This window comes from Acomys minous, assembly GCF_964271855.1.
Source record: "Acomys minous genome assembly, chromosome: 3".
Classification (NCBI taxonomy): domain Eukaryota; kingdom Metazoa; phylum Chordata; class Mammalia; order Rodentia; family Muridae; genus Acomys; species Acomys minous.
In genome coordinates this window covers 106,969,613-106,997,413 of record NC_140485.1, presented here as the reverse complement: position 1 = coordinate 106,997,413, position 27,801 = coordinate 106,969,613, and positions in this window count along the sequence as shown.

Sequence of the window (27,801 nt, the reverse complement as noted above, 5' to 3'; positions counted from 1 at the left end):
AGATGAGACTTGATAGCCTATGACTGTATAATGGGGGAGGGGCTCCCCCTCAGTCTTAGACCTAGGGAAGGGGAATAGGGTGAAAGCGGGAGGGAGGGAGGGAGGAATGGGAGGATACAAGTGATGGGATAACAATTTAATTGTAATATGAATAAATTAATAAAATTAAAAAAGAATTTCTGATGATATGTACATCTTACACTTTATTGTCCAGAAACCAAGAAAAACCTTCTCATTTCTTTTTAATTTCCCAGGCAAAAATCTTCAGCATGGAAACTCAGTCTGTGTCAGAGGAGACAATTGCTAGGTCTGTCAGTGAAGACCGCAGCTGAGTTACACTGCACGCTGAAAATGGAAACACATATAGAGAAGAAAGGCGGGGACATTCAAAGATAGCTGTCATCACTGAGGTTGTTGGCCTCTGTCCAGGTCTGTGTCCTTGTCACCGCTCCCAAGTACTTGCTACATTTATTCCCAAGAAAAACTATCTGCTGTGTGCTACGTGCTCTTATTTTTCCTTCTGGCCACCAGACCCTCTGCCTTCTGGCTATGATATTCACTTTGGTGTTGTGCCCCACCTCTCCACAAAATTGGGTATTCTACTAGTTGTCCCAGTAGCTCGTCTCTTTGTAGTATAACATTAACATTTTATCTACATATTAACTCAAATATGGAAGAAATTTAGAAGTTATATGTAAGTGTGTCTTGGTTAGGGTTTCTGTTGCAACTTGGGGAGGGAAGGACCTATTCCACACGTAGTTCCACATAGCGTTGCCTTGGTTACATTCTCTGGACTTATTATTCCTTTGAAAGGTTTTTTTTTTTTTAATGCTTTTTCAGCAGTCATTGATATTTTTAGCTGGATGTGTGATGGTTATTCCAATCTTGTATTCTTTCTGGTAAAAGAGCAAAGGCATAGGTATTCACCTGCAGGCTGCCTCTACAGGCTCTAGCCTCTATGGAGCCCTGCATGGGAGGATCAGAGACTATGTCTTCTGTCCTCAAAGGAAGATTCGTTTTCCCTCCTCTGTGAACGAGAGATGATACAACAAAGTCTTCCACCACAGCGACTACCTATTTCCGGAAAGAACATGTGTGTGGTTTTCAAGAAATTAGTCTTCCTGTTTGCTTGCGTTGTTTTCATTTCAATTCAACCTTGTGCATCACTTTTCTTCATTTTCCACTATTTCCCTCATCTCTGGCTAAATGAGAGTGATATGAGTGATATGAAGCTTTTTTTTTTTTTTTTTTTTTTTTTTTTTGCCAAAGATGTAAACTCCGAGGTCCCAAGCAAAGCCTGACAAGAAGCCACTGTTGCTTCCAGAATCACCCTCATGGGAACAGTGAGGAGAAAGTAAGAATGACAGAGTATGTTTACACTGGAAGAGCTATCCCACAACTGAGTGTGCCCTTTGTTTTGTGGAAGGTATTCTGGGGGAGTAGATATTTGCCTACGGTTTAGTTCATTAGTTCCCTCGGGGCCCCGGGGATTCCTGCGTCTCACCCCATCTTCTACCTTTGCTTCTCTTGATTGATACCAGTTGAAGGTTTGAACTTTGATCCTATTTGTCTCCCTTCTTTCTGTTGCATAATGACTTACATATGTTTACAGATTAAAAAAAAAAAACCCTTATGATAAAACTAGCTGGTTCTTCTAAAGAATTTTAAAAAGAATGACTCATCTTTGCCCTTGGTTAAAGTCCATGGTGCTACCTATTTGGTGCTTGTTCTGTCCGCAAAAGTTCTGCTGTGGCAAATTGAACGGCATGCTGTGCACCAGGGTGAATGTGATAGCAATGTCAAGTAACCAGAAAGGGGCGGGGGAGGGCTTAACAATTCAAAAACAGCAAAGGTCTTAAGTACAGAGACTCTTGTGGAAAGGAAAATGAGATGTAATACATTAATTCAGCAAGCAGATGCATTTACAGCCTCTCTCAGGATAGCAGGGAACAGAGCAAACATCTGGGAGATTTCAACTGTGGAGTAAAATTACAATCATTGGTTACAGAGACTTTTCTTGCCCCTTGCTTGTATGTGGAAAGGCACATAAATTGGAGGAATCACCAAAATCCTTAATGAGGTTCTTTTTGTAAGAATAAGCGTGGCATTTAGACAGAAAATTAGGAAACTACAAAGAGAAAAACAACCCCAATATTCAAATTTTCGAAGCTTAAGAAGAGTACTCAGAGATGTACAGGGCGTTTCTTCCAACTAAAATCAAGCCTCCAAATATGTGGTTGGCATCTATTGTCCTGCTGAATGGAGGTAGGAGGTGGGGCTTCTCATCACTGGTCCTAGGCTAGGGCGTGGTTTATCCATACACATCACGATTTGGAATCTTTTTTATTCCCTCAGAAATCAGATAGAAGACCATTTACTTGTCTTAGTCCAAAAGCATCATTCTATGTATTGTTTCCTGATGGACTAGCCGTGAGTGAGCTTGTTTACTGCAGTCTTCCTTTAGAGACCCTTAGCTCCTTGAGGTAGAGGGCTTCATCTGTACTGATGTTGCATTCCTTGGAACTTGAAACCGTGCCTGGAACAATGGAACACACACATTGCTGTTTGCAGGAGTGAGTGAGAAGGGTCGAGGAATGTGAATAGCGTGGAGGTATACCTCTGAGGTCTCTCTGAAAGGAAGGAGGGAGGACATTCTGCCTCTCTGGATGCTATGCTGTAGTCAGTGCCAATATCAGAGCTTCCTGTGGGTGGTCCTTAGACAAGCAATGGCCGAGGCTGGGGTGGAAGGACAAGGCATCTCCCCCCCTAGAGCTTCCTGGAGAGTTGGCTGAGTTCTGATGCTCATGGCTTCTTTGCGTCCTTCTGTGTTTCTTTTTGCTCATGAACATCCCAAACTAAAGTCCACTTCCTAGGAAAACCCAAAATGTGGAGTAAGAGGAAGCATTTTTTTTTTTACGACTTACCGTTTTACTTCACAGGATGTATCTTCAGCCTAAAATAAAGTCTTTTTTATTTGGCAGCTGTTATATACCTGTCACTGTTCAGGGTACTGCTGTGGCGCAAATTAAAACATCAAGTTTTCTGTGTTCTATGAATCCTGTGTTCTAGCAGGAAGGAATAAAGAGTAAATAGGGAAATAAATAAAAGACAATCTGCAGGGAGGATGAGGGATATGAGACAAATAATCAAAATAATGGCTGAAGTGGGGAGTGAGCATCTGTTTTCAGTTGGGTGGTCCCTGAGGGGGGTCTTTGGAGAAAAACCTTTGAAGTTGAAATTAAATGGTGAGAGAAGTCAGGCAGGCCTAAGTCCTGGGGAGGGTGGTCCAAGTGTGGTTATCAAGTGCAGTCTGTACATGAGTGTTCGAGTAAACAATAGGGTTGTAAGAAACATATTGCTCAACTCCTGCTTCCGTGAAGCTTATTTTCTTACAGCCATGAATAATTGTAATGATTTAATGGAGGCAACTCTAAAAGTTTCATTAGCCCCTTGATGTGACTAATTGCTTAAACCATCTCCTGTGCCTTCCTAACGCACTTACTGTGTGCAAGGTCTTCCTTTAATCTGCATACATGCTATCAGAATCTGTTTAAAACAAGTGCTATCATATCTCTATTCCTTAATATTTCATAAAACCAGAAGCAGACCAGATAACTTTCCAAATTTTTGTAGCAGTTTTTGTTACAATTTTGTAGTGGTTTTTTCTTAGATTTTTTTAAAAATTAATGTACAAAGCAGTGGGTTTCATTATGGTATTTCATACCTATTTTCCTCTTGTCCCAATACTCTCAATCTTTCTATTCCAGTGCTGCTTCTTGCTGTGTGTGTAGATATGCCTTCCCAAATGGAATCCAGAAGTTTGCATGTTAAAAAAGAAAGTGCTCCTTTCATACCACAGGAATAAATATCTCTTGCTGCCAATATGTAGTCCAATAATTTTCCGAAATGCAAAGCAGTATGTTCCTCCTTATAATGACCGTTTATAAATCAGTATCACCACTATGTCCTTTGCACATTGCTTCTCCAGGAGCAGCCGGAAGTAGCATGATCAGCACCTCCCTGAGATGATGTTTCCAGACTTCCTTCCAACACAAAAATTTAGGAAAGAAGCACACGTTGAACCAGTATTCTCAGAGGTAAAAACCCAAACACAAGAGAATAGGAAGTGAATCACTTCAAAACTCAAAACACCCAAAGGACAGTGACGGCTTATATGTATAAATGTTTACAGGATCCAGAGGAGACTGAAAAGTCTCATCAGCATTGCTCATGGCTTGTTGGTGTTGGAATAAGTGGCATGATTTTCCATGGGAAGAGATTCTGTATTATTCACAGTGAGACTGCTATTTTTTTTTTTTCAGAACGGCATCATCCCTCATCACTTACTGATGGAATCATATGGCAGTTCACCACAAGATTTTAATCTCAGTAAAAGATGGGTGTGCTAACTTCCCCATGTTTGCCTATAATTTATAGCCCGAGGAAAGATCTCTGAGCTATGTGTGCTCATTTTTATTTTAAATGAATAAAGAATGAAAGAAAGTAACAAACTGAGCAGATTGGAGGCATATTGGATACTGAGGCATTCCTGGTTATTTTACTGCGACTTACACAGTGATTATTAGTAAGAAATGCTGAGAAAGGAACTTAGGGACACATAGTGCATTGCCTAGGGTCATACAGCCTTGAAATTACAGGAGATTCAAGGCTAACCTGCTTTGGTGTACAAATTGCATTTTCAGAATCACTATCTAGCTTGAGAAAAACCTAATATCACATGTGAATATTCAATAAAAATCATATTCCCAACTGTTATCTTTGTCTCTTAGATTAATAGGTAGATGTACTGCTGAGGATATAACAAGTAGGGTCTCCTTGGTTATAAGATTTTAGCTTCTATGGACTTCAGCCCTTTCTTATAAGCGTGGGTTTCTTACAAATCATCCCTACTGGGTTATATTTTATGAGGTAACTAGTAATTGGTACAGCTGCCCAATTTTGTTTCATGAATGTTCTACTCAAAATTTTTTAATGTATTCTTGACCTACTTTTCTTCAAATAAAAAAAGTACTCTAGCCACTTTTCGTTAAGTAGCTGTTATTGAAGTAAATCTCAAATGCCACATAACTCACTACTTGAATTTGGCCTCTTCTTTGCTTTCAGTTTGTTCACTGTTGAGCACCTACCACTCAGTCAGTCTTAGAACACCTTCATTACTTCAGAAGATGTACTGAGCTCCTTCTCTGAGCTGGACAGTGCGCCCCATCTCTCAAGTCCCAGGCAGCTAAGAAAGTTTTCTTTTGTCTCATAGTTTGCATATTCCTAGTATTTCAAATAGATAAGGCTGCTTTGTGTGTGTGTGTGTGTGTGTGTGTGTGTGTGTGTGTGTGTGTGTGTGTGTTTGTGTGTGTGTGTGTGTTTGTGTGTGTGTGTGTTTTCTTCCATTTGCCATCATGTTTACAAGTTTTATTCATGGCGTAGAATATTTTGGCCCCTTGTTTTACTTTTATTCCAAACACTATTTCATTCTACGTTTACACTATATTTTATTTATCCATTCCTTAGTTGGTACCTATTTGCCTTATTGTGGCTTCTTTAAGTGATGTTCCTGTACCTGTGCATGTTTGGGGTGTAAATACTTAGAAGTAGAATGGCTGCTCCATCATATTGTAGGTCTAGGTGTAATGATTTGAAGAACTAAACTATCTGGCCAGGTGGTCCACTATTTTATATCCTTCTGACAGCTCACAATGTTTTGGATTTCTTCACATCCTGGTCAACACTTGAGGTTTATTTTTTGTTTTGTTTTTTGTTTTTCTTAGTACTTTAATGGGTGTGAGGTGGCACTTCCTTGTGGTTTCATTTGCATTGTTTCTTCACATAACTTCCTAAAAATAGTAAAGGTACTTGTTAAAGAAGCTAAATAATACATACAGAGAATATGCAACAATTTCTACTAGTTAGAACTTTAAAAACTGTTACTTAGATAACAGAATAGAATATGGCATATGACACACACATCCAACAACTAATTAGTTAAATTTTGTTGTGCAGTTAAGACTGTGCTTTCAATTACCTGGAAAATTGCACCAACTTAAGCTATGCCCTGGGATGATTGCAGAAAATTTGTCTAGTAAGAAAGTTATTTCATAGAGATAAAATGAGTATATTTAGAATCACATCTCTCGTTCTCAAAGAATTCTCATAAGCTTAAAGTTAAGCCAGGCTTCTCAATAGTTTTGACTTTAAATTTACCTTTTTAGGAGTAATAAGAATAAAATAGGAAAAATATGCTTTTTCTGAGTTAATAGAATTTTAAAACCATGAGCAATCATGACCTATAGAAATAGACAGTGGATGCTATGCCTCTCTAAAGTGACATAGGCACATTTTTCAATAGGAATTTCACTGTAGGATCAGGACCTTTCAAACATTTAGTACACACACACACACACACACACACACACACACACACACACACACACAATTTTTAAAAATTAAAATGTAATAATGCAAAAAATGTTATACCTACATATATAAGGGAGCTATTACCTGAATTTAAAGATAAACTTGCAAGAGAAATTGTATGGCTAAACAGAGGCTTGCTGTAGTGAATTTCATATGTTTAAAATTCCTTAACAACCCATTTGTGTTTAAATAACAAAAGCAACAATTATAAGTAAGTACACTGGGCTTTGTACCTTGTTGCAAAAGTAGTCTTTCTTAGTTGTTGCCATAGTTTCCATAAATGTGTGTATGATTCTTTTTCTCCTTTAGTCTTTTAGATGTACACACACAAACATATGTCGTTTCTCTCTGAAGTTTAGAATTGATCAAAACCCAAAGATAGTTTATTCACTGTACAATGTAAGTGAAGCACTTTCTAGTCTTACAAGTATCGGCTAGTCCTTTAGTGAATATGTTTCAGTTTTGAAGCTTTGATGATGTCGTTCATGCAATAGAGAGAAAGGAGGCAAGAGGAGAAGAAAACGCGTTCATACTGTTTTCTCTCTTGATTCTCTGTCACTTGCAAATGAACATAATCTCAATGATCCCAGGAATCCTGACAATGTAAATAAAAAGTAAATAAACTCAATAGCATGGATCACAAACTGAGCACGAAAGTCCATTCTGAGCTTAAAAAAAAAAAAAAAAGTAGAGCCGTGCCTTCCAAGCCTTCTGGTCAAACTTTAAAACGAGAAGGGATCTTCAAACAAGAGCGTAGGCCAATGTTGAGCGTGAATTATTTCGAAACCCTACACAATCCTCAATACTGAGACCCGGAGCCAGGCCCTATGTGCTATGCCGCATGCTCTGTGGTCAGATGACTGGTCCAGCTGCCATTGTCGGCACTTCTCAGGTCTGTCCCGATACATCACCAGGAGACTTCTCTGTGAAGACTTGCCATCTGCCTTCAGCAGATGTCCTTGTCTAGTCCAGGAATAACTTCCTGTGTAGCCCGCGGGACATCCCTGTGAAAACATATCCCTTGCGCTGCTATGGTCATTGATGACATTAGTTCTGTAGATTCCAGTTCCTCGGAAGCCTTTAGTTTGAGAAATGGAAGGTGTTGGTGGTGTGAAGACAAAGCTGGTGTTTTCTGAGATCCGGTGTGTTCACACGGTCACACTACTGTCAAACTTTCCTTCTCTGTCTTCGTCTTTGGGGCTTCAAAGATCGGGAATATTATACAACTTGAGTATTATTCTCAGGAATATTCCTTCATAGGATTAATTATGGCTGATAGAGAACTTTAATTTCTTAATTTGACACATATTTTATAATGTGCTTCATATAGTTTCAAGAGCTTTTTTAAATATTTTAAAAAATATTTTATTAATTTATTCATATTAGATCTCAATTGTTAGCCCATCCCTTGTATCCTCCCAATCCTCCCTCCCTCCCATTTTCCCCTTACTCCCCTCCCCTATGACTGTGACTGAGGGGAACCTCCTCCACCAGGCCTCCCCATCCAGGGGACGTGGTCAAATATGGGGCCCCAGAGTTCGTGTGAAAGTCAGACCCCACTCTCCACTCAACTGTGGAGAATGTCCTGTCCATTGGCTAGATCTGGGTAGTGGTTTGAAGTTTACCACCTGTATTGTCCTTGGCTGGTGCCATAGTTTGAGCAGGACCCCTGGGCCCACATCTTCCCATCATAATGTTCTACTTGTAAGTTTCTAGGACTCTCTGGATCTTTCTATTTCCCCATTCTCCCTTGCTTCTCTCACCTAGAGTCCCAATAGGATGTCCTTCCCTCTGTCCCACTTTTCTGATAAGTGAAGACTTTCATGGGACATGCCCCTTGGGCTAGTGTCCAGATATAAGTGAGTATATACCATTTGACTCTTTCTGCTTCTGGGTTAACTCACTCATTATGATCATTTCTAGCTCAATCCATTTATCCACAAATTTCGGGAATTCCTTGTTTTTAATAGCTGAGTAGTATTCCATAGTGTAAATGTACCACAGTTTCTTTATCCATTCTTCAACTGAGGGACACTTAGGCTGTTTCCATGTTCTGGCTATTATGAATAAGGCTGCTATGAACATGGTTGAGCAAATGTTCTTGTTGTGTGCTGGAGCATCTTCTGGTTATATTCCAAGGAGTGGAATAGCTGGGTCTTGAAGAAGCCCTATTCCCAGTTTTCTGAGAAAGCATCAGATAGATTTCCAAACTGGCTGTACTAGTTTGTATTCCCACCAGCAATGAAGGAGCATTCATTCCTCTCTCTCCACATCCTCCCCAGAATGTGGATCTGTGAGTGGTCCCAGCTACAGGGTTGTGGAAAGAGCTTTAATACAACAACAAAAACAAACATCCAGGCCTATAATAATCAACTTGCTCATTCCAACCTTAAATGAGAAAATAGTACTTTGAACGCAGATTTTTTATTGGAAATAGATTTTCTTCATATAGCATAATATGATTATGGTTCCCCCCCCCCAATTATCCTAGATCCTTCTTATCTCCCTATCCAGCAAATCTACATCTTTTCGTGCTCTCTCTCTTAAAAGAGGAAATAGAGTATTCTTTTACCAGTATTCCATCCCATAGATATTTATTAAATCCTTTTATAGGATCAGGACCTGATATGAAAACACTATAAATGCTGCAATCATGAAACTGTACAATGTGCTATTTATATGCAACCTACTCTAACAACAACAATGTGTTTGGTGTAAACAGAAACCAAATGGGGCTTAATTCTTGTTAATCAAAGTATAGGAGCATTTTCCCTGCATGGTCCTTGCCTCACACTAACAGCCATCAATTTATAAATGACAGAATATTGACACAATACAACATATAGCACAGTAAATGAAGTTATAGATAATGCCTATGTGAGGTTTCCACAGCCACCATAAATATTCCTAAGCTTGCCTTGTTAAGGGGAAGAAACAAAATAGCCTTGGCTCATTTCCCCTTTTGTTCTTTGACTTGACAGTCCATGTGAGCATTTTCCTTCTCCTCAAACTGTTTGCCAATGTGCTTTGCTATATGGACCACACACCTTTTTCATTCATCATCTCTGTCAGGATTTTCCTCCAAGGATGGATAACTCTGAAGATTGATTTACATTTCCAAAGTGTTACATCTCCTTCCATTCAGGGGAATTCAGTTCACAGTGATACTGACTAAAAAAATACAGTGTGGAAACTATGGGCAAATGGCCCATTTTCTTGGACCTTAATATCTTCCTGTGCTGAAAAAAAGGAAATTGTGACAATCCAAACAGATGGCACCCACTTTGAGTAAGCACACGGAGAATGGTGACTTCTGTAGACTATGACAAATGGTCTATCCCAGGTCAATTTACTGCTTCAGTAGCATGAGTTGGTCAGAAGATGGCACTGTTTGTTACATTAAAAAAAAGACTCACTGAAACCTGTGCCATCACCTGACCAGGGCAAGGGTAAGAGAGGAGACAAGCCTGTTGCATAGATTTCAAGGTTAACATGACCTTGAAAGGGACTCCAGTACATCTCACTGGGGTTTCTAAAGGAAAGCTCTATTTTAGATATTGTCAGAGAGGTGGATATTTTTTTTTTTAACACACTTCATTTACCCCTTTCAAATTGGAACTGCTCAAGAAATCTTGGATCCAAATTGCATCTTTTCTCTGTGTCCTTGTATTCAGTCCTGAGTTGAATACAGAACAATTTGTTACAGTCCCTTCCTGAAAATTCTGTCCAGGTCTTAAGGGAGGGAGAGCTATTATCCTCTGTAGGTCTTTTGTTCTTCTTTGGTCTCTCCAGTCTGAGAAATACATCAAATCTATGCCCTGTTGAATTCTAATATGCCATTCAGTCAGACCCACCACACAGCCTAGTATCTGGATACACATTTTGATACTAGAAAATAAAGATATGTGACTGTTTACAGGACACAGCAGATGCTCAGAGTCTTTTTATTGGCCATCAAAGATATTCAATCTTTTGAGAAATTGATCAATCAAAATGAACAAAAATAGCTTATAATGACAGAGTACTATTTATTTTCTCTTTCTATCTGACTCTTCTTTTTCTATGTTTTCAATTAAAGAATTTAAAATATTTCCAAGGAAACATTCAAAATAATTTGTTATAAATACAGAGCTGACTATCACGTACCATAAAATATCATTCTTTTTTTTAAGGCACTGGTTCTTTCTCTACTACATTTTATGCCTTACAAAAGCATGAATATTTTATATGGCATGGACCCCAAGAATGTTACAATGCATACTTGATAATGCTTAATAAGCAGTGGTTGAATGGTTTGATGAACAGCTCCATCTAAATTAACCCCCATCATTCCAGAGAATTGCCAGCTACTTTCAAGATACAGTTTTATTAATTATCACATGAGCATTAGGTTCCAGTAATAAGTCTGTTTGCCATATTGTGAAGTCTTTAACTTCCATTTGACAAAACAAATACAAGAATATAAAACCCCTTGAAATTTTAATTCTTCAAGTTATGAATTTTTATAGTATAGCAAATTATTTTATATGATTTTTTCTGAACAAAATATTATAAACTTTTCCTTTGTGTTTTCTTTTGATTAAACTAGTTATTTTAATTCATTTGGAAAATATTTAGGGTTTATTTTTATGATTTATTTTCCTCTTTAACTGAGTTTGCATTCTTTTGCTCTTTGGAGGGCCACTTAAACTTTACTAGTGGTTATTTCTACTTATACATTAATTTTCTAAAATTAGATTTGTTCATTTTCTTCTATATTGAGTATTTTGTCTATATGTATGTGTACATACCATATGTGTACTTGGGATCTGCAGAGGTCATAGCGGTCACTGGAGCCACAGATAGTTGTGAACCACCATGTGGCTCCTGGGAATTGAACTTGGATCCTTTGAAGAGCAACAAGTGCTTTTAGCTGCTGAGCTATATCTGCCCCGCTCTCTGTGTGTGTCTGTGCTTGTGTGTGTGTGTGTGTGTGTGTGTGTGTGTGTGTGTGTGCTCGAGCACATGTGTGTGTGCATGTGTGTGTGTGTGTGTGTGTGTGTGTGCGTGTCTATATGTGCACTGCCTATATGCAGGTGCTGATGGAAGCCAGAAGACAGGAAGGCACTGCATGGCCTGGATCTGGAGTTGTAGCTGGTTGTTAAGCTTCGTCATATGAGTGCTGAGAACTGAACCTGGATCCTTGGGAACAGCAGCAAGTACTCTCAACCCCTCAGCCACCCATTTAGCTCCGGCTACTACAGAATAGCAAGTATGTCCTAATTTCCCTTTGAGGAATCCAGAATTTTGTGACAAAAGATTCCACGTAAGAACATTAACACATGATTATTGGGTATACTTATTAGTTGAGGAAATCACTTGATATTCTGTACTATCACTTGCAATCCCGTGAATATATTTAAGACAAAGGGGCACCATCTCTTTGAATAAATGATACAGAGGATAATGAATACAGAAAGCAGTATTCAAATTAGGGAAATGGAATGGAATTTAAAACCACAATGTGATTCCCCAGTGGAGACTGAGGTCATAGCAGATCCAGACGAGAGGCAGAATTACTGAAGTCCTCATACAAAACTGGTGCATATTTAGAATGGTGTGGCTACCCTGAAATGCAGTCCACAGTGTCTTGAAAACAAATGTACAGTTAGCATAGGGCTAGCACTTGCATCTCTACATGAAGCGATGCCTCAGATGATCTGGAAGAGGGTTATGCCGTGTGGGGAAAGTAAACAACCTCAAAAGGTCACGTGTATGATTCCATTTAACGTTCTTGAGTTGACAAAATTACAGAGATGGGGAATAAATTAGTGGCTATAAGAGGTTACAGATGGTGGTGGGGGTGGGCACTGTCGTGTGGGAGTGATATAAAAGGGTAGCAAGAGGGGAAAGAATTAGAGGACATTATGCTAAGAAAAATAACTCAGGAACCGTAAAATAAATACTGGGCTGGAGATGCAGCTCAGTGGTAGAACACACTTGCCTTGTATGCTTGAAGCACTGGGTTCAGTTACCAGTACCACAAAAAGGGAAAAAGAGAGAGAGAAGGAAAGGAAAGGAGGAAGGAAGGAAGAAAGAAAGAAGGAAGGAAGAAAAGCAGGAAGGACAAAGATTACCTGCTAACATCTTTGGGTATTAACTAAAGTTGATTTTTAATATATTTTATTTATTATATTTATCGTATATAAGTGTTTTATCTGCAGAAGAAGGCATCAGATAACATTATAGATGGTTGTAAGCCACCATGTGGTTGCTGGGAATTGAACTCAGGACCTCTGGAAGAGCAGGTGGTGCCCTTAACCACTGAGCCATCTCTCCAGCCCCTAAAGTTGATTTTTTAAAAGTAAAGAATAGGATGTTAATGATGAGAGCCTGGGAATGGTAGTGACTGGCTGGCTGGAAACAAGATAATGAACAGGAACAGAGGTGCAGTGACATAGCCGCAGCTGTTTCATCTACAGCCGTAGCTATGGATGGAAGGGAACATACATTCTGCTATTCTATACCACTTTCTCATTATCCTGTGAATCTATAATTTCTCAAAGTGGATGAACATTTGGCTTAAATTCTAAAAGAGGCAGTTTACATTTTTCTTCCTTGAGTGCAGTCTATTATTTCATACATCACAACTGTTTTCCTCTGATGGGCTTGTTCTCATGTTAAATAGGTCAGGCTTTCAGAGCAATCATTCCTGCTTTTAACACAGTAAACAGATAGGTATATAGAATAGAATTTTTGCAGTTTTTATACTTGGTAGCCATAGTTAATTTAGATTATTCTGAAAGTGGCTGTGGGCTTGCTTATGTAGGAGTGTCTAAGTGTAAAACATGCATTTATAATACCCCATTTACTAGCTAAAAGGATGATTATCTTTTGGGGGGGAATGTAAATCATGATCTGGTGCTACTGTAACTGAGAAATTATCAAAGTAAAATGTCTATTCACACTCCTCATTATGTGCTTAGCTAGGCACAGGGAGTGAGACAGTGAGGAGTAAGTCTGCAGTTATTGCACATCAAAGGATGCGCTTTCCAGACAAATGCTTCAGATTCGCATTTGGCGCACAGATGTATCCAGGAGCAACCTGACATGAGACCCACCCTCTCCAGCTCTGACTTAGTCTGACTGTAAGCAGAACACAAAAGTGAGAGAATGGTAAGTCTACTGCTAAAGGGCTCTTGATAGCATTAATTGGTCTAGAACGACATTGGTGGAATTTTAAAATGTGAAAACTAAGAGATGTTTAAATCACTTATCACAGAGAGAAGTAATATCAGTGGTTTAGCAAGTGTGTGGTTAGCACTGCACCCTTCCCCTGCCTACCCACCTATCAAAATGATTCTTGCAAACACTTACAAAAAATTTTTTTTAATCTCCAGGAAACTTTCATTTGAACTCTTGACTTGTTCCATACCTTTCTCCATGAATATATTTTTGAAATGATTTTAAAACATATTTTACTTGCCTTTTCAATTTTCATGTGCATAAGTGTTTCCCTGAATGTATGTATGTGCACCACAGGCATGCTAGGTTTCTACAGAGGCTAGAAAAGGGCACTGGGTTCCCTTGAACTGGAGTTACAAATGGTTGTAGCCTCCATGTGGATTCTGGGATTCGAACCTGAGTTCTTTACAAGTGCTGCAAGTGCTCTTAACTGTTGCGCATTCTGTGCATCCCCGTGGAACGTGTTTTTCTATTTCCTTATGCATATTTGTTAAGGGCTTTAAGATAAGAGTAATAAATTGCCTCTTAAAGGATTTTGTCTGCTGGGCATGTTGGCACATGTCTTTAATTCCAGCAAATGAGAAGCAGTGGCAGGTGTGCCTCTATTAGTTCAAGGACACCCTGGACTATATAATGAATTCTTCTCCAGTCAGGGCTGCACTGTGAGACTCTGTCTCAAAGAAAAAAAGTCATAATGTATTTCTGTGTTGAACTGCTTTTTTTTTTTTTTGTGGTGAGGGGGTTGTTTTTTTGTTTTGTATTTTTGCTTTTATTTCTTTCATTTATTACCTGTATGTATATTTAATATGGTATAAAACTAACAAAGGGCTTGATATTTTTGTTGTTTTTGTTTTGTTTTTGAGACAGGTTTTCTCTTGTAGTCCTAGCTGTCCTGGAGTCGCTGTGTAGACAAGGCTGGCCTTGGACTCACACAGATCCATCTACCTCTGCCTCCCTAGTGCTGGGATTAAAGACATAGTCTTCAGGTCTAGTATGTATTTCACGTGGGGCTAAAGGAACTGCATTGCTCTTTTCCCACGTGTTTGTTTGTCTTTGTTTCCATCATATTCTATACTCCTTAATGTGCTTCTTGAGTAGAAAGGTCACACTGTCTGTGACCCTGAGTGTGAAGTGGGCTCTGTGGTGAGAGTAGTTATAACTATCCTGGTGAATGTAGTTATAACCATCCTGTACTCAAAGTATCATTTAAGTAACTTGAATATAAGGAAAGAGAAGTTATGTGGTGTCATATTACAATTCTCTACTGGTGGTTAAGATGAGCCAAAATAGAGGCTGCTATGGCACAGCCTTCCTAGGTGAGGTTCAGTTTTCCTTACTATAACTGCCAGATACCAGCTCCAGACATGGCAACTACCAGGGCACAGCACCCACCCACTTTTGTAAACTGAAAAGCTCTCGTACCAAAACTTACTAAGAAGTATGTCTTTCCTCTTAGTAGTCCAAGTTTCCTTTCATTAAGCTTCCAATGTAGCATCCCTTTCTCAGTAGTTAATTGAAATAGCTAAATAAAAATAGATAAACACATGTGCAAATGCATACACAGACACTCTCAGAGAGAGAGAGGGGGGGAAATTAACCTATTAAAAAACATTTTTAAACTTGTCCAATACTGTTACGTTTTAATCCATATGCATGTATGTGGGTACATGAGACAGTTAGCTCACATCCCCATAAAACCAACTTTAGCTGGTATCAGAGATGTATGGTCTGAGATTGAAATGTTAGTCTGAAGTCCTGTTGTTTTGGCATTTTCCAGAATGTGTTAAAATGTCAAGAGTGAATCATATTCAAATACTGCTATTTAGCAATGATCCCTGGGCTTCAAAAAAAAAAAAAAAAAAAAAGATACAGGATGAGTCAAGAGATTTTGACTTATGAGTGTGCAAGAACCATAAAACGAACCAGTTGGTTCTTGAATCCCATCGCTTTAAAAGACATCTAACTAGTTCTGCCACTAATTGGCTTTCTCATAGTCTACTCATATGCAAAGGCTGAAGCTCAGGAAGAGACTGCCCACATCTGGGAACCTAGGAATTCAGTGAAAGTTGGCTTCAGCTTGCTGGTGAGAACTTTGGGATACTCCCCTGTCTCACCACACCGTACTTTTCTTCTTGCCACAGGCCCTCCAGAGCTCTACGCCCTCTTTACTTTGATCCTTGCTGATTCATCTCACTAGGCAAGAGAGTTGAAGCTTCATTTTTTTTTTCGGTATTAGAACGAACAGCGTTAGTTCCCGGGATGGCTTCTGGCAAAGCAAGCCAGGTCATATTCTACCCCGAATATCAACAACCACACCTCTCTCCCTTGTTCTAGCTTTCCTAACTACATCCTGTGGCCCGCTGAAGACTTCTGGGTTTAGTAAATAGGTAACATTAATAAATTGACAAAGTCTCACTATCTCCAGGGAACCATGCTGGGTTGAAAATTAAGTTATTCAGTGAGGCAGAAACATGCAATCATTGTAAAGACATATAGTAAAAATATTAGCTCTCTTAGCATCAGATTGGAAAGGAGTATGCTTCTGTTTAAATGCTTTATAAATCTGAAAATACAGAAATACAGACACATATTTTCAGACCCAAACACATGCACACATGTAAGTGTTCACGTAGCCCTTATGAGTGTTCTCGTAAGGCATCTCATTCATTTGTTAACATTAAAAACTTAATTTTACTGAAGCTAATGAATAGATCTCAATTGCTTAGTTAAAAAATAATATTGCCCACAAGATATTTTTATATAAATACATATGCTCATAAGAACAAACCAAGGGGTAAGAAAAGACCAATCATGACATAGAAGCATGTATTATTTAGAAAACACTTTTCAAATATAGATGAATGAATATATGAAATATATATCATATATATATATATATATATATATATATATATATATATATATATATATGAATGATCCAGGAGCATGGAATCTTCTAAAACCATCTCAGATCCTTTTTATTAAAAATATGTTGTTTCTTTACTAATATACACAGATTTCTGGCTGCATGTATTACGTTTTTCTCAAGACTCCAGTGCATTTCGTGTTTCCCAAAGGCCTCACAATCTTCAGTGTGGGAAAGTGTTGTATACTTCCTAGTCTTGTTCCCCAAAGGCTACCTTATGAATGGTGCACTGAGCAGATCATAACAGAAATATAATAGGACAAATATAAAATACGTTTTGCTCAGCTATATTAATCTCATTGAGAGACGTTGCCACGCAACTTGGCAATGTAAGCAAAATGCATGCTCCTTGGATGGTCATCCTACCTCACTATAAAAAGGTAGGTGCTAGCACTGCATTCCTACTTATGCCCTCACAATGCCGTACGGATGTGGAAAGGCTATGTAACGGTCACGTGTTCGTGCAGTTTTCCGTTACAGCAAATCATCTTAGCTCTTCTTTCTAATTTAGAGCATGTGTTCTCATTACCCATGTTTGACTTTACATTTTATTAGTTAATAATAGTGCAGTGAATTCACTTAGAACAAGAAATCCACCAAATGACTCACATCTAAGTGATGGTTACAAAAATAAAAGTGAGTATTTTGTGCCATCCGTGTATCCCTAGCATTACTTACACTTGTCACAACCAACGCTGGAAGCTTTGAAATAAAGCAGAAAGCAGAAGTTCTGCGGTTTGTGACCCTTTCCAAAGAATGTAAAAGTCTATAGTCATTGGATGCAAAGAACTAATTGTGCATCATTGCAAGTTTGTTGTTTTGTTTTGTTTTGTTTTGTTTTGTTTTTAAACAAAATTCCAAGTGAGCCCAGGAACAGAATCGTGAGTCGACTTTATTTGTCAATAATTCAGGGCAAATGGGCAATTTAAAGGCTTGAGCTAAATAAAATTTTTGATGGAGTATCTATCTTAGGGCTTAAAAATTCTTGACCTTTAAAAGTAAAGGTAGAGGCTGGCAAGATGGTTGGGTATGTAAAGTTTGGTCCCTGGGACCTACATAATACAAGGAGAGAGAGAGCAACTTCCTCAGGTTGTCCTCTGATCGCCACACACTTGCCATGGTTCATACATACACGCTGCATGCCCACCTAAATAAATTACAAGACTGATAGGTAGATAAATATGTAGTTAGGTAGCCAGACAAGTGAACAAATGAATAAATGTTAATATTTTAAAAGGCAGAAATGTCATAATTTTAATTATAAACTACTATCAGAGGTCACTGGTATTTATATTTCTATTTGTATATTTTAAATGGATTTGGACATTCAGTGGTGAACTTCTAGTGGTTTGTTATAATTTAGTTGGCTGTGAGTGTTTTATGCCTTATAATTTGTGGTGCTTAACTCTGATGAAATATTGTTAGTTGTTCAGATAGTAACTGACCTGACTTACATATTTGCTCATATGTACCTTTCAAGTAACTTTCTTTCAGTTTCTACATGTCTGACCCCAATTCTCCAATCTGGTATAGATGTATGCTGTAATTTTTCTGCCTATAAAATAAGGGGGTAAATCAAATTTTTCCTGAGTCTCTCAATCTCATTTATTCTCTTTCTCCCTCTTCACTGTCTAGCTGATAAATTTGTCATTTCTGAAGAGGAAATCTATCTCACAAGAGTAAAGTGGATCTCTTGATTTATTTATCTGAATACAGATAAAAAATATAGCAATACACATCTTAATGAAGAAGGGCTGGAATGATTGGGAAATAATCCTCCAGATAGGTAAAGCAAAGATCAAAATAAGAAACCACAGAATACCTGCCTAAAGTAGGAATTGTTCATCATAAAGTGTTCCCCTTGCCTGGTTCAGAACTCTTGGAAGATATGAAGCTATTTTAGTTTTTGAAGAAAACAAAAGGCTTTCTCATTATCTTTTTGGTCAAAAGAGAAAATATTTTAAAATCTGATTTTGTGTGTGTGTGTGTGTGTGTGTGTGTGTGTGTGTGTGTGTGTGTGTGTGTTTTGGTCTATTGGAATCAAGACCTACATTCTGCCACCTTATAGAAATGGAGGTAAGGATGAGCATGAATGCCATTCTACCCTACAGCCTTGGGCAACATAGAGCTAGCTCCTTCATAGGACTGTTGACAATAGGCTTTTTCATCAGAGAATTTTATTCCTCCCTGTTTATGCCTCATTCCTCACATTAGGCCCATGAATAAAAATCCCTGATTTGAAGTCTTAAGCATCCCAATCCTTTCTGCATCTCTCCATTGGACTGACTCTGCCCTGATTCAGACTGTATACATTTCCAGAGCCTTGTGGGTAGTTTCACTTATAATCTAGCCTCTTTTGTTCATTGTGATAAGGTGTTTGTACCTAGAAGCTTTATAAGTCTTAAACACATACATACAATGTCTTCATACACAAAACTCTACAGCCACTCATATATAATGTGGTGAGAAAAATCATATAAAACCTCTATGTCTTTTTAATTTTTATATGGCTGGTGGCTGCTGCCTTTAGCAATATGGCTCAGGGATAGGAATCCTTCTCTATTAATGAAAATTCCTTTCTCAGCATTGGTCTGAATTGGAACAACCTGAAGCATGTAAATGGCCTATAGTTCATAGAATCTTTAAGTGTATTGATATATACTATGTTTTTATTGATCACAACCACCACGAATATATGATGGTAAGGACACATGGGCTTAGAATTCAATCAGCCTTTTCGTGTGTGAACTCAGAGCAACAACAAAATGGTGGAATGATATTTTTCCAACAGTGAACACTTGTCAGAATCCATGGCCTCCAGACAAGTAAATCCAACAGTCAGAATGTATGTATGTGTGAGTGAGAGAGGGAAGAGGGAGAGGGAGAGATGAGAGAGAGAGAGAGAGAGAGAGAGAGAGAGAGAGAGAGAGAGAGAGAGAGAGAGAGAGATGGGAGGGGCAAAAATGCTTGTAGAGGCTCCGTAAGTCAAATTAAGAAGGGATCATGTGCCTGTTTTTCAACTAAGACTTTTTAAAGCGTTTTTTATTGTAGGAGGAAATAGGCCTCTTCTAGTTAATATCCTACTGCATTGATCTGTTCTCAGTGTCAATGACAAGTTTCACAGCAGGACTAAGTGTCTAATGGTGTCCAACCATTTGACATTGTGACATGACATGGTCATTTTCCAATAGGTTGGGCGACATAAGACACATGTGGCCTAAGGTTCCAGGTTGGATGTGCCTGGTGGTTGTTTGCATGCACAAATACTGAGCCTGCTTGAGTGGAAGGCCTGATGCATTTCGCTCAAATGTGTTAGCAGACACAGTGATTTTTGATGAAGTTGCATTTCTAATAACTGACACTAGGGCTTTAGTTATTAATGATCTTTGTGATTATAATAAAGAGCTTATAGAGCAAAACCAAACTTTCAAGGCAATCTGAATGAATTTTGTATATTTAAGCTAGCATTAGATAGAAACGGTGGCTTTATTTTTACCTTTATAGTCCATGTTCACTACAGAAAACACTTAATTTTCACTTTATTTTTGTCCTTTGTTTATTTTTCTTTTATAGTGCTTTCCCTAATTTTCTTCCAGGTTACCAGGTAAGAATGTCCTATTTATTGAGTAGTAATTCCTTCTAAGATAAAGCTTTTTAAAGGTAGGATGTTTTTAAGATACATGAAGTACTCCATTCTGTAATGAAGCTCATTGAAACTTAAGAGAGGTGGTGCCACTCGCCTTTACTCCCAGCACTTGGGAGGCAGAGGCAGGCAGATCGCTATGAGTTATTCGGGGCCAGCCTGGTCTACAAAGTTAGTCCAGGACAGCCAAGGCTACACAGAAAAACCCTGTCATGAAAGAAAGAAAGAAAGAAAGAAAGAAAGAAAGAAAGAAAGAAAGAAAGAAAGAAAGAGAAACTTAAGAGATAAATAACTCAGAAACTTAAGGAGGTCCCTGAAGTTAACCAGATTCACTATGGCACGCCCTCCCCGCAAGCTTATATTAGCAATAAGGGGCTGCTGACAAACTTTCAGGCCTGATAGAGGCTCAAACTAACTGAACTTCCAAGAAAAGGTTCAGGCTAATTAAGTTGCCTGGAAAAGATACTCTTCAACTATGAACTGCCTGAAAAATTGTATCCTGGGTCCCAGCTTTCGGTGACACAGCTCTCTTTGAATTATTTCTGTTTCTGAAAGTAACCCTTCAATAATATTCCTGTAAGTCACCCCCAGTAAAACTCATTTGTTTGACAACTTGGATTTTGGTGGTGTCTTATTTTGGCCTGTTATTGGTTTCCTAACTGGAGTGAGTTGACATTTGTTCTTGTGTCCCCAGGAAAAGTGTCGCAGAATAAACACAGGCTATTCTTTTTTTAAAACTAGCTGTTGTAAAATCTCACATATATTCTTTTGCTAAAAAAATGTGAAAATGTGTCAGTGAATTTTTTTCTTCCTAGTCATTTGGAATTTTTTCTTTGTCATATGATTTTGCTTAATATGTTTTTTAGGGGTGCGTTTGTTTAAAACCCAAGTTCCATACTGTAGCTCAAGATGGTCTCCAATTCACAATATACCCCTGCCTCAGACCCCAAGTGCTGTGATTAAAGATGTGACTCATCAAACCCAGCTGTTTTGTAAAACTAAATTTATTTTCTAAGTGTTTTATTGGATGTTTGTTAGTACTATTTTATCAATAAGGTAAACAAGCACAGGTAAGCAATTTTTTTGAGGTCATATAAATAAAAGTTGAGACAATTTTTGTATGAATGGGCTATATTTTCGTAAAATACAGTTTAGCTGGGAAAGCAATACTGCACCAGTGCTTTGATTTCAACTGATATTGTGTACCCATCATTGTTCCCAACATACTATTTCTTACATGTGTGCACCATTGTTTTTACATTGAGAATGAGCATCTCCAAAGGTAAATGGAAATAGAGATATCTAATGAAATAAAATTTCAACATTTATAATTTGGGGAAGTGATACGTAAGTTATCTTAACTCAGTGTGAGAGCAATTACTATATTCAAGGCAGTCATTAGTTATTACACAGTGAGGTTTTTCTTAATGTATATTATTATAGTAATTGAGCTGTTAATTACATGTGAATTTTGAAAATATTTTATTCAGTTTCTGCCTCTATTCATGCATCATTTCATGCACTTATCACTTAAAACATCTCTACATGCAGTAATTCATACTGACAAATTACCTAATATATATTGTTCTCTCTACACATTTATAATATAGTAGATTCAGGGTTTTTTTTTTCATTTTTGATTTTATTGAAAAACTACTTATCAGAAACTGGCTAAATAAAAATAACATTGTAATAAGAATGGAGTGAGTTTTTAAAAATTAAAATAAGATAACTTTCTGAATTGTTCTCTTAATTTCTGTTTCAGTATCCAGTCACAGAAACTAAGCAAAACCCCTGTAAAGATGATAGAAATTTTCTGTCTGTCTGTCTGTCTGACTGACTGTCTCTCTCTTTCTCTTTCATGCGTGTATGCACACATGCATACACACCACATATACATTCACCTCACACACGCATACAAATACACACACACACACACACACACACACACACACACACACACCTACACACACACACTTTATCTTTTTACAAGACACATTTAGATTATTATTCAGGAGAAGAAAAGTATTAAATAAAACGGTTACTTTGCCCACTTCTGTCTGGTGTAATGAGACAAGGATACGTCTTGGATTGTGTTTATAAAGCCCAAGTGTTTCATGAGCTCAGTCACTGATTTCACAAGTCAGACCCAGATGTTCCCTCAGTTATCCAGATGTTTTTCTCAAGTTTATGTGAAATGATGGAATGATCCAAAGTGACTTGTGCTGTAATTGTAATGTACCCCAGAACTGGACTGATGAACATGTTAAATACAGCCTGTCCATATTGCCTTAGTGAGGAAAGAAATGTATTTATATATTGTCACTAATTCTCACAGTATACTTACACACTTTGATAAATTGAATTCAATGGAAACTGTTCAAGAAGTTTGACCCACAGAGCCTAAAGTTTGAGTGAAAGGGATAATTTATGACAAAAATAGAGTTCTAGGCCAAAACAAAAAACCAATCCTGATGTATGAAAATTTCATATGAGGAACAAGTTCCATAGGGGCCTAAGTCAGAATAGCGGGATGACTCGAAAGGAGGCCAGAGAGTGGGAAAGAAGAATCAACTTTAACCTTGAAGGTTTGAAATGAACACAATACAGACTTTCCTCCACCTCATCTGTCAAGTCCTTGTAGAAGTTAGAGAGGGCTACCAAACCAGAATGGGAGTTTTTAGATGATGGTTTTATATAAAATAGAAGTTTAATAGATAGTAAGTGCAGAATGTGTACTAAAAAAAACTCCCTTGCAGAAGACCATAGGTTTGGAGCTGACTTCCTGCTCTCAGAAGTAGACACCAGTACAACTAATAAGCTGGGTAGCTGGGGGCACCAAAGAGGGATCACACAGAGAAAAAAGCCCTACAAAGTTCATAGTGGCAGTAAGAAGCCAAACATCCTTCTTGCAGAAGCCAATCGTGAGACCATCAGCTAACAGGAAGGAACAGAGAAGAGCTGTGTAACTCACTTAACAAACTCCACCAAGAAGTCTGTACCATATATATCCCAGCTAAATAATATCTTCAAGCAGACAAATAACAGCAATAAAATATTTACCATGCACTAAACCACAGGAAAAGGTCAGCAAATTCCATAAGATGATAGTATACGGGCTACATTTACTTACTCTTCAACCATTATAGGAAATTCTACAAGCAAAATAATCTTCATTTACAAGAAAAATAACCGTGAATGTGCATACAAGTGATTGCAAGATTAAAGCAAAATATCAGTTGAACCCTTAAACTATTTGAAGCTAAATACCAAATGAAAATGCTACTCAGCAAAACTTTTGGCTTGGGAGGAAAGCATATGTTCATACAGTTATCTATCAAAAAACAAACTATCTGTGCTTTCAATATAGGGACCCATCAACAACCTAAAATAAATAGACATAAAATGGCAGAAATTGCTAATATAAATAACAACCTAAAGCAGCAAACTAGAAAACAATATTAATAAATCCATGAATAAAACAAACAGAAAAAAATCCACGTTGATTTGAATGGTGTGTAGGTGTTTCTAACTTGTTCAGGATCAAAGAACACAAGTAATCATTAGACATGAAATATGGAACCACCAGCAGCACAGTGGAGGCCGGAGGATAGTAGAAAAGCCAAACTTCAAAGTAATGCGAGATTCAACTGCTCATTTCCAAAGCTAAATTTTAGGTGGATGTGCTCTCTTGAAGTCTATAATAGCTCATTAAGGGGTTTAAGAGTGTTAGTGGAAGAAACCCATCTAAGTCACCCTAAGTGAGAAATGCCAATGGCTCAAATAATGACTTCCCATTAGGGTCTGTTAACAAAGTAGTACCCTACTGTAAGACAATGACGGCCCAAGATTACAGAGGAAGGGGTTGAGGAGAGCTTCAAACTTGGATACCTCAGGTGAGGATGACAGGAGTTGGCTCCCATTCCCCTCCCAAACTGGCTCCATAAACTTGGCTGCCCCACCATAAATCCTAGCAAGAATCTATTATCATGACAGTTTTCTGAAGTCCCTCCTCCGGTTGACCTTATAAGCCCCACCCCCCTCACCCCACCCACACATCCCACTCCCAGCCCCAGCCCCAGCTCGAGTATGTAGATGAAGTATCTTCCAACACCCCTGTCCTGGCCAATTATATATGGCCACACAAACCTTGCCCCCCAGAGACCCCGCCACCTCCCCAGGGGCATAAATCCCTCCTCCTCACTTGCCCAATAAACAAACCATTTCTCCGAAGCTGTTCCCAGGCTCCCAGCCACGTGTTCTTTGCTCTTGCACTCACGATGCTAACCAAGATTGTACCCACTGCCTGCACCTGTCTGCCCCAGCTAACTTCCTTCCATCCAGCAAGCGGCCTGGCTATCCTGAAGGGGAGAGGGGGACTCGGAGTGACACCTTAGCCTGTACAAGGTAATGAGAGAGTGGCTGAGCTCAGGGTCCTGACAAAGTCAGGCAGGAGAAGCAGGAACTGATCATAGACAGAAGAGGTGACTAATAACAAGGAAAAAAAAAAGTAACAATATTTACAGCTATTACACCTCTAAGTTGGGAAAGACATTGATATGTTCTATAACGTCCCCCAAATCCAGGTTGTCAGGGCTTTTAATTTGATCGGATGCCCTGGGAAAGTGGCATGAAGTAACAAGAAAGCAATGCTTTCTGTTTAGTTTTGTTTTCCTCCAAATGTGTGCTCAGCGATAAAAAAAAAAAACAATGCTAATAATAGTTCCTATAATTTTTAGAGATATCTGTACTTTTGAAAAATATCATCTTTCCCTTGCCTAGCATACGCTTGTAGCTAATTTTAAGGTTCCATGTGTATTCACGTAGCCTTAAAAAATATACAAATTATCATTGGCAATGGAGAATTTTACACTAGTAAAACGCTATCTGTTTTTTTTTAACTTTTCTGTAAATGCTTTATATGAGGATATAAACTTCATCTATTTTTGTCTAAGCTTTAGAAGTGACAAATAAGGCTTTGCTTCTCTCAGGGCTGAGACTGACAGGTCACTGTGCAGGTGAACAGCTAGGTGAGTGAGCAGGGGACAGTCATGGAGAATTGTTGGCCCAGGTGCTGTCATTTTATGCCCTGCTCTTCCCCACCTCTGATTTTCAGAGTTTTCATCCTTCGAGAAGGTATCTTAAAAACTCAAAGCTAAATAAATATAAATATGATGGAAACTATGCGAGAAAGTGCACAAGCAAGATAACTTGCCAAGGATGTCATAACAATTTAAAGGCTAAACTCTAAATCAGTGGTTCTCAATCTGTGGGTCACAACTTCTATAATAGGCACCTATCAGTTATCCTTCATATTGGATATTTACATGACAATTCATAACGGTATAGAAATTACAGTTATGACGTAGCAACAAAATAATTTTTGGTTAGAATGTCAACTTATGGATTTGGGAGAACACTGTTAGACCCATAAGACCCTTGCAGAGTTCAAATTAAAGAGGAGGAATGAAAGCATGCAAACCTGATAAAACAGTGCAAGGCAATAAATATCATTTGAAAATCATTCAAAATCCTGTACTCCCAAACTGCCCTGGGTACTTATCAAGCAGTTAGAACTAATTTATAGCCCTCCCCTCAAATTCAATAACAATTTGGTGTTTCCCTGTCTGTGGTATTTACTGAGCTGATTATACAAAAAGGTTTTAGAAAGTACCTAGCCCGCTGATCTCAAGGCTACTGTCCACAGTCGCATTTTCTCATTGTTCTAGAATCCTTGTGCTCAGCACACCTCTTCATAGAAAGACAGTAGACTTGTGTGTCTCTCTTCCTCCATCCTCAGGCTCCTCAAAGACCTCACTCCAATGGCTAGGTAACAGGATACACTGTGCACTGCTTGACACCGAGAATGTGCTAAACCAACATTAACTTCTCTGGGACACTACAAACAAGACGAGGATTTGCCACTTTAAATGTATAAATGAAATCGGTTTTCTTTGGAAGCAAATAAAAGAAGACCCATGTAGTGAGGTATTTTGGAGGCTTGTGAGAAAAGCACAGAGAAGCTCATTTGGAAGCATCACGGAAACCAGCTTGTAGCATATGTAAAATGCTTTGAAGATGTAGAGTGATGTGTACACACTGAAAGAAAAAAAAAAACTTGGCAAAGAGGAAAATATACTGAATACACAAAACCAGATGGAGTGTGAAAAACATGAAGAAAAGTGAAAACTAAGCCAGACAGAATGCAGTTTTTCAGAAACAATGGCGTTGTTTTTGTTGTTATTTAAAGTGACCAAAGTTTCAACTGTAATAAAAGAAAACAAGAAATAGTTGTGCTCAATTTATAAATTTTTTTTATTTAGACGGAAGCTAATCAAAATAATAGTAAGAGTTTTATCGTTATACTTTCTCCTAGAAAGCACAACCGCATTGTCTTTGTAAATGAGGATAGCCCTCGAAGGCCTTGTGGAATCTATGTGTCTGTGAGGTCAAGGAGGCCATGACTGTAGCTTCTTTGGGTGGTATTACTTTTGATGTCAGTAATGCTCCATTTCTTTTCCACCTCACGAAACTATTACAGATCGCCTATATTTATCTGCACAAATTCATCATTACTTAGGCATGGCTGCTGTCTCACTGCAATAGAATGATATGTTTCAAGTAAAAACCAGACTAGCATTTAAAGTGACCTCTTCAGCTCCACATTTGCTGCAAGACAGTAGGGGAGTCAGGTGAGTGCTGTACTCCACTATTTCCTTGAAATATAAAGAAGATGTTAGTTATGTTTCAATCTAATGTTGTAATGAGGATCAGGTTGGAAGATGTGTACAAAACATTTAGGTTTATGTGACTTACCTTATTGTTATTATTATTATTATTATTATTATTATTATTATTATTATTATTAATTTTATGTATGCTTTTAAAGCCAATGGCTGCTTTGAAGAGCATATATGCAAACGTGTGTATGCTTAGAGCACACACAAGGAGACATGTTGGCTACACTGGAGGCCTTACCTTTCTAGCTTTTCTCCTACACCCCCATCTTCCTCTGGAAACTAGGGCTCTGGCCTACATCTAATTATTGTTTATTTAACAAAGCCCACAACTGACTTTCCTCAGAAGAGCAGCTTACATCCTTCAGATCAACTCATTGACAGGAGATGCCTGCCTTCTGCATGTATTGCTCAGAGAAATTGGAGGAAAATATGCTAGGTATTTATTTAGGTATTTGCTGTTCACTTCACATCCCCGTTGTAGGCCCCTCCCTCTTCTCCTCCCACTCCCACCCTCCATCTCTCTTCTCTATCCTCCCCACTATTCCTCAGAACAGGGGAGCTCTCCCTACCCACCCACCCTAGCTCATCAAGTCTCATCAGGACTGAGTTCATCCGCTTCCTCTGTGGCCTGGCAAGTCAGTCCCACCAGGGGAAAGTGATCAAAATGCAGGCAACAGAGTCCATGTCATGGAAAGCCCCTGATCCCCTTACTAGGGGACCCACATGAAGCCTGAGCTGTCCACTGGCTACATCTGTGTAGGGGGCCTAGGTCCAGTCCGTGTATGGTCCTTGGTCGGTGCTTGAGATTTAATTGTATATGGGAAGGAAGTCAAAATTTA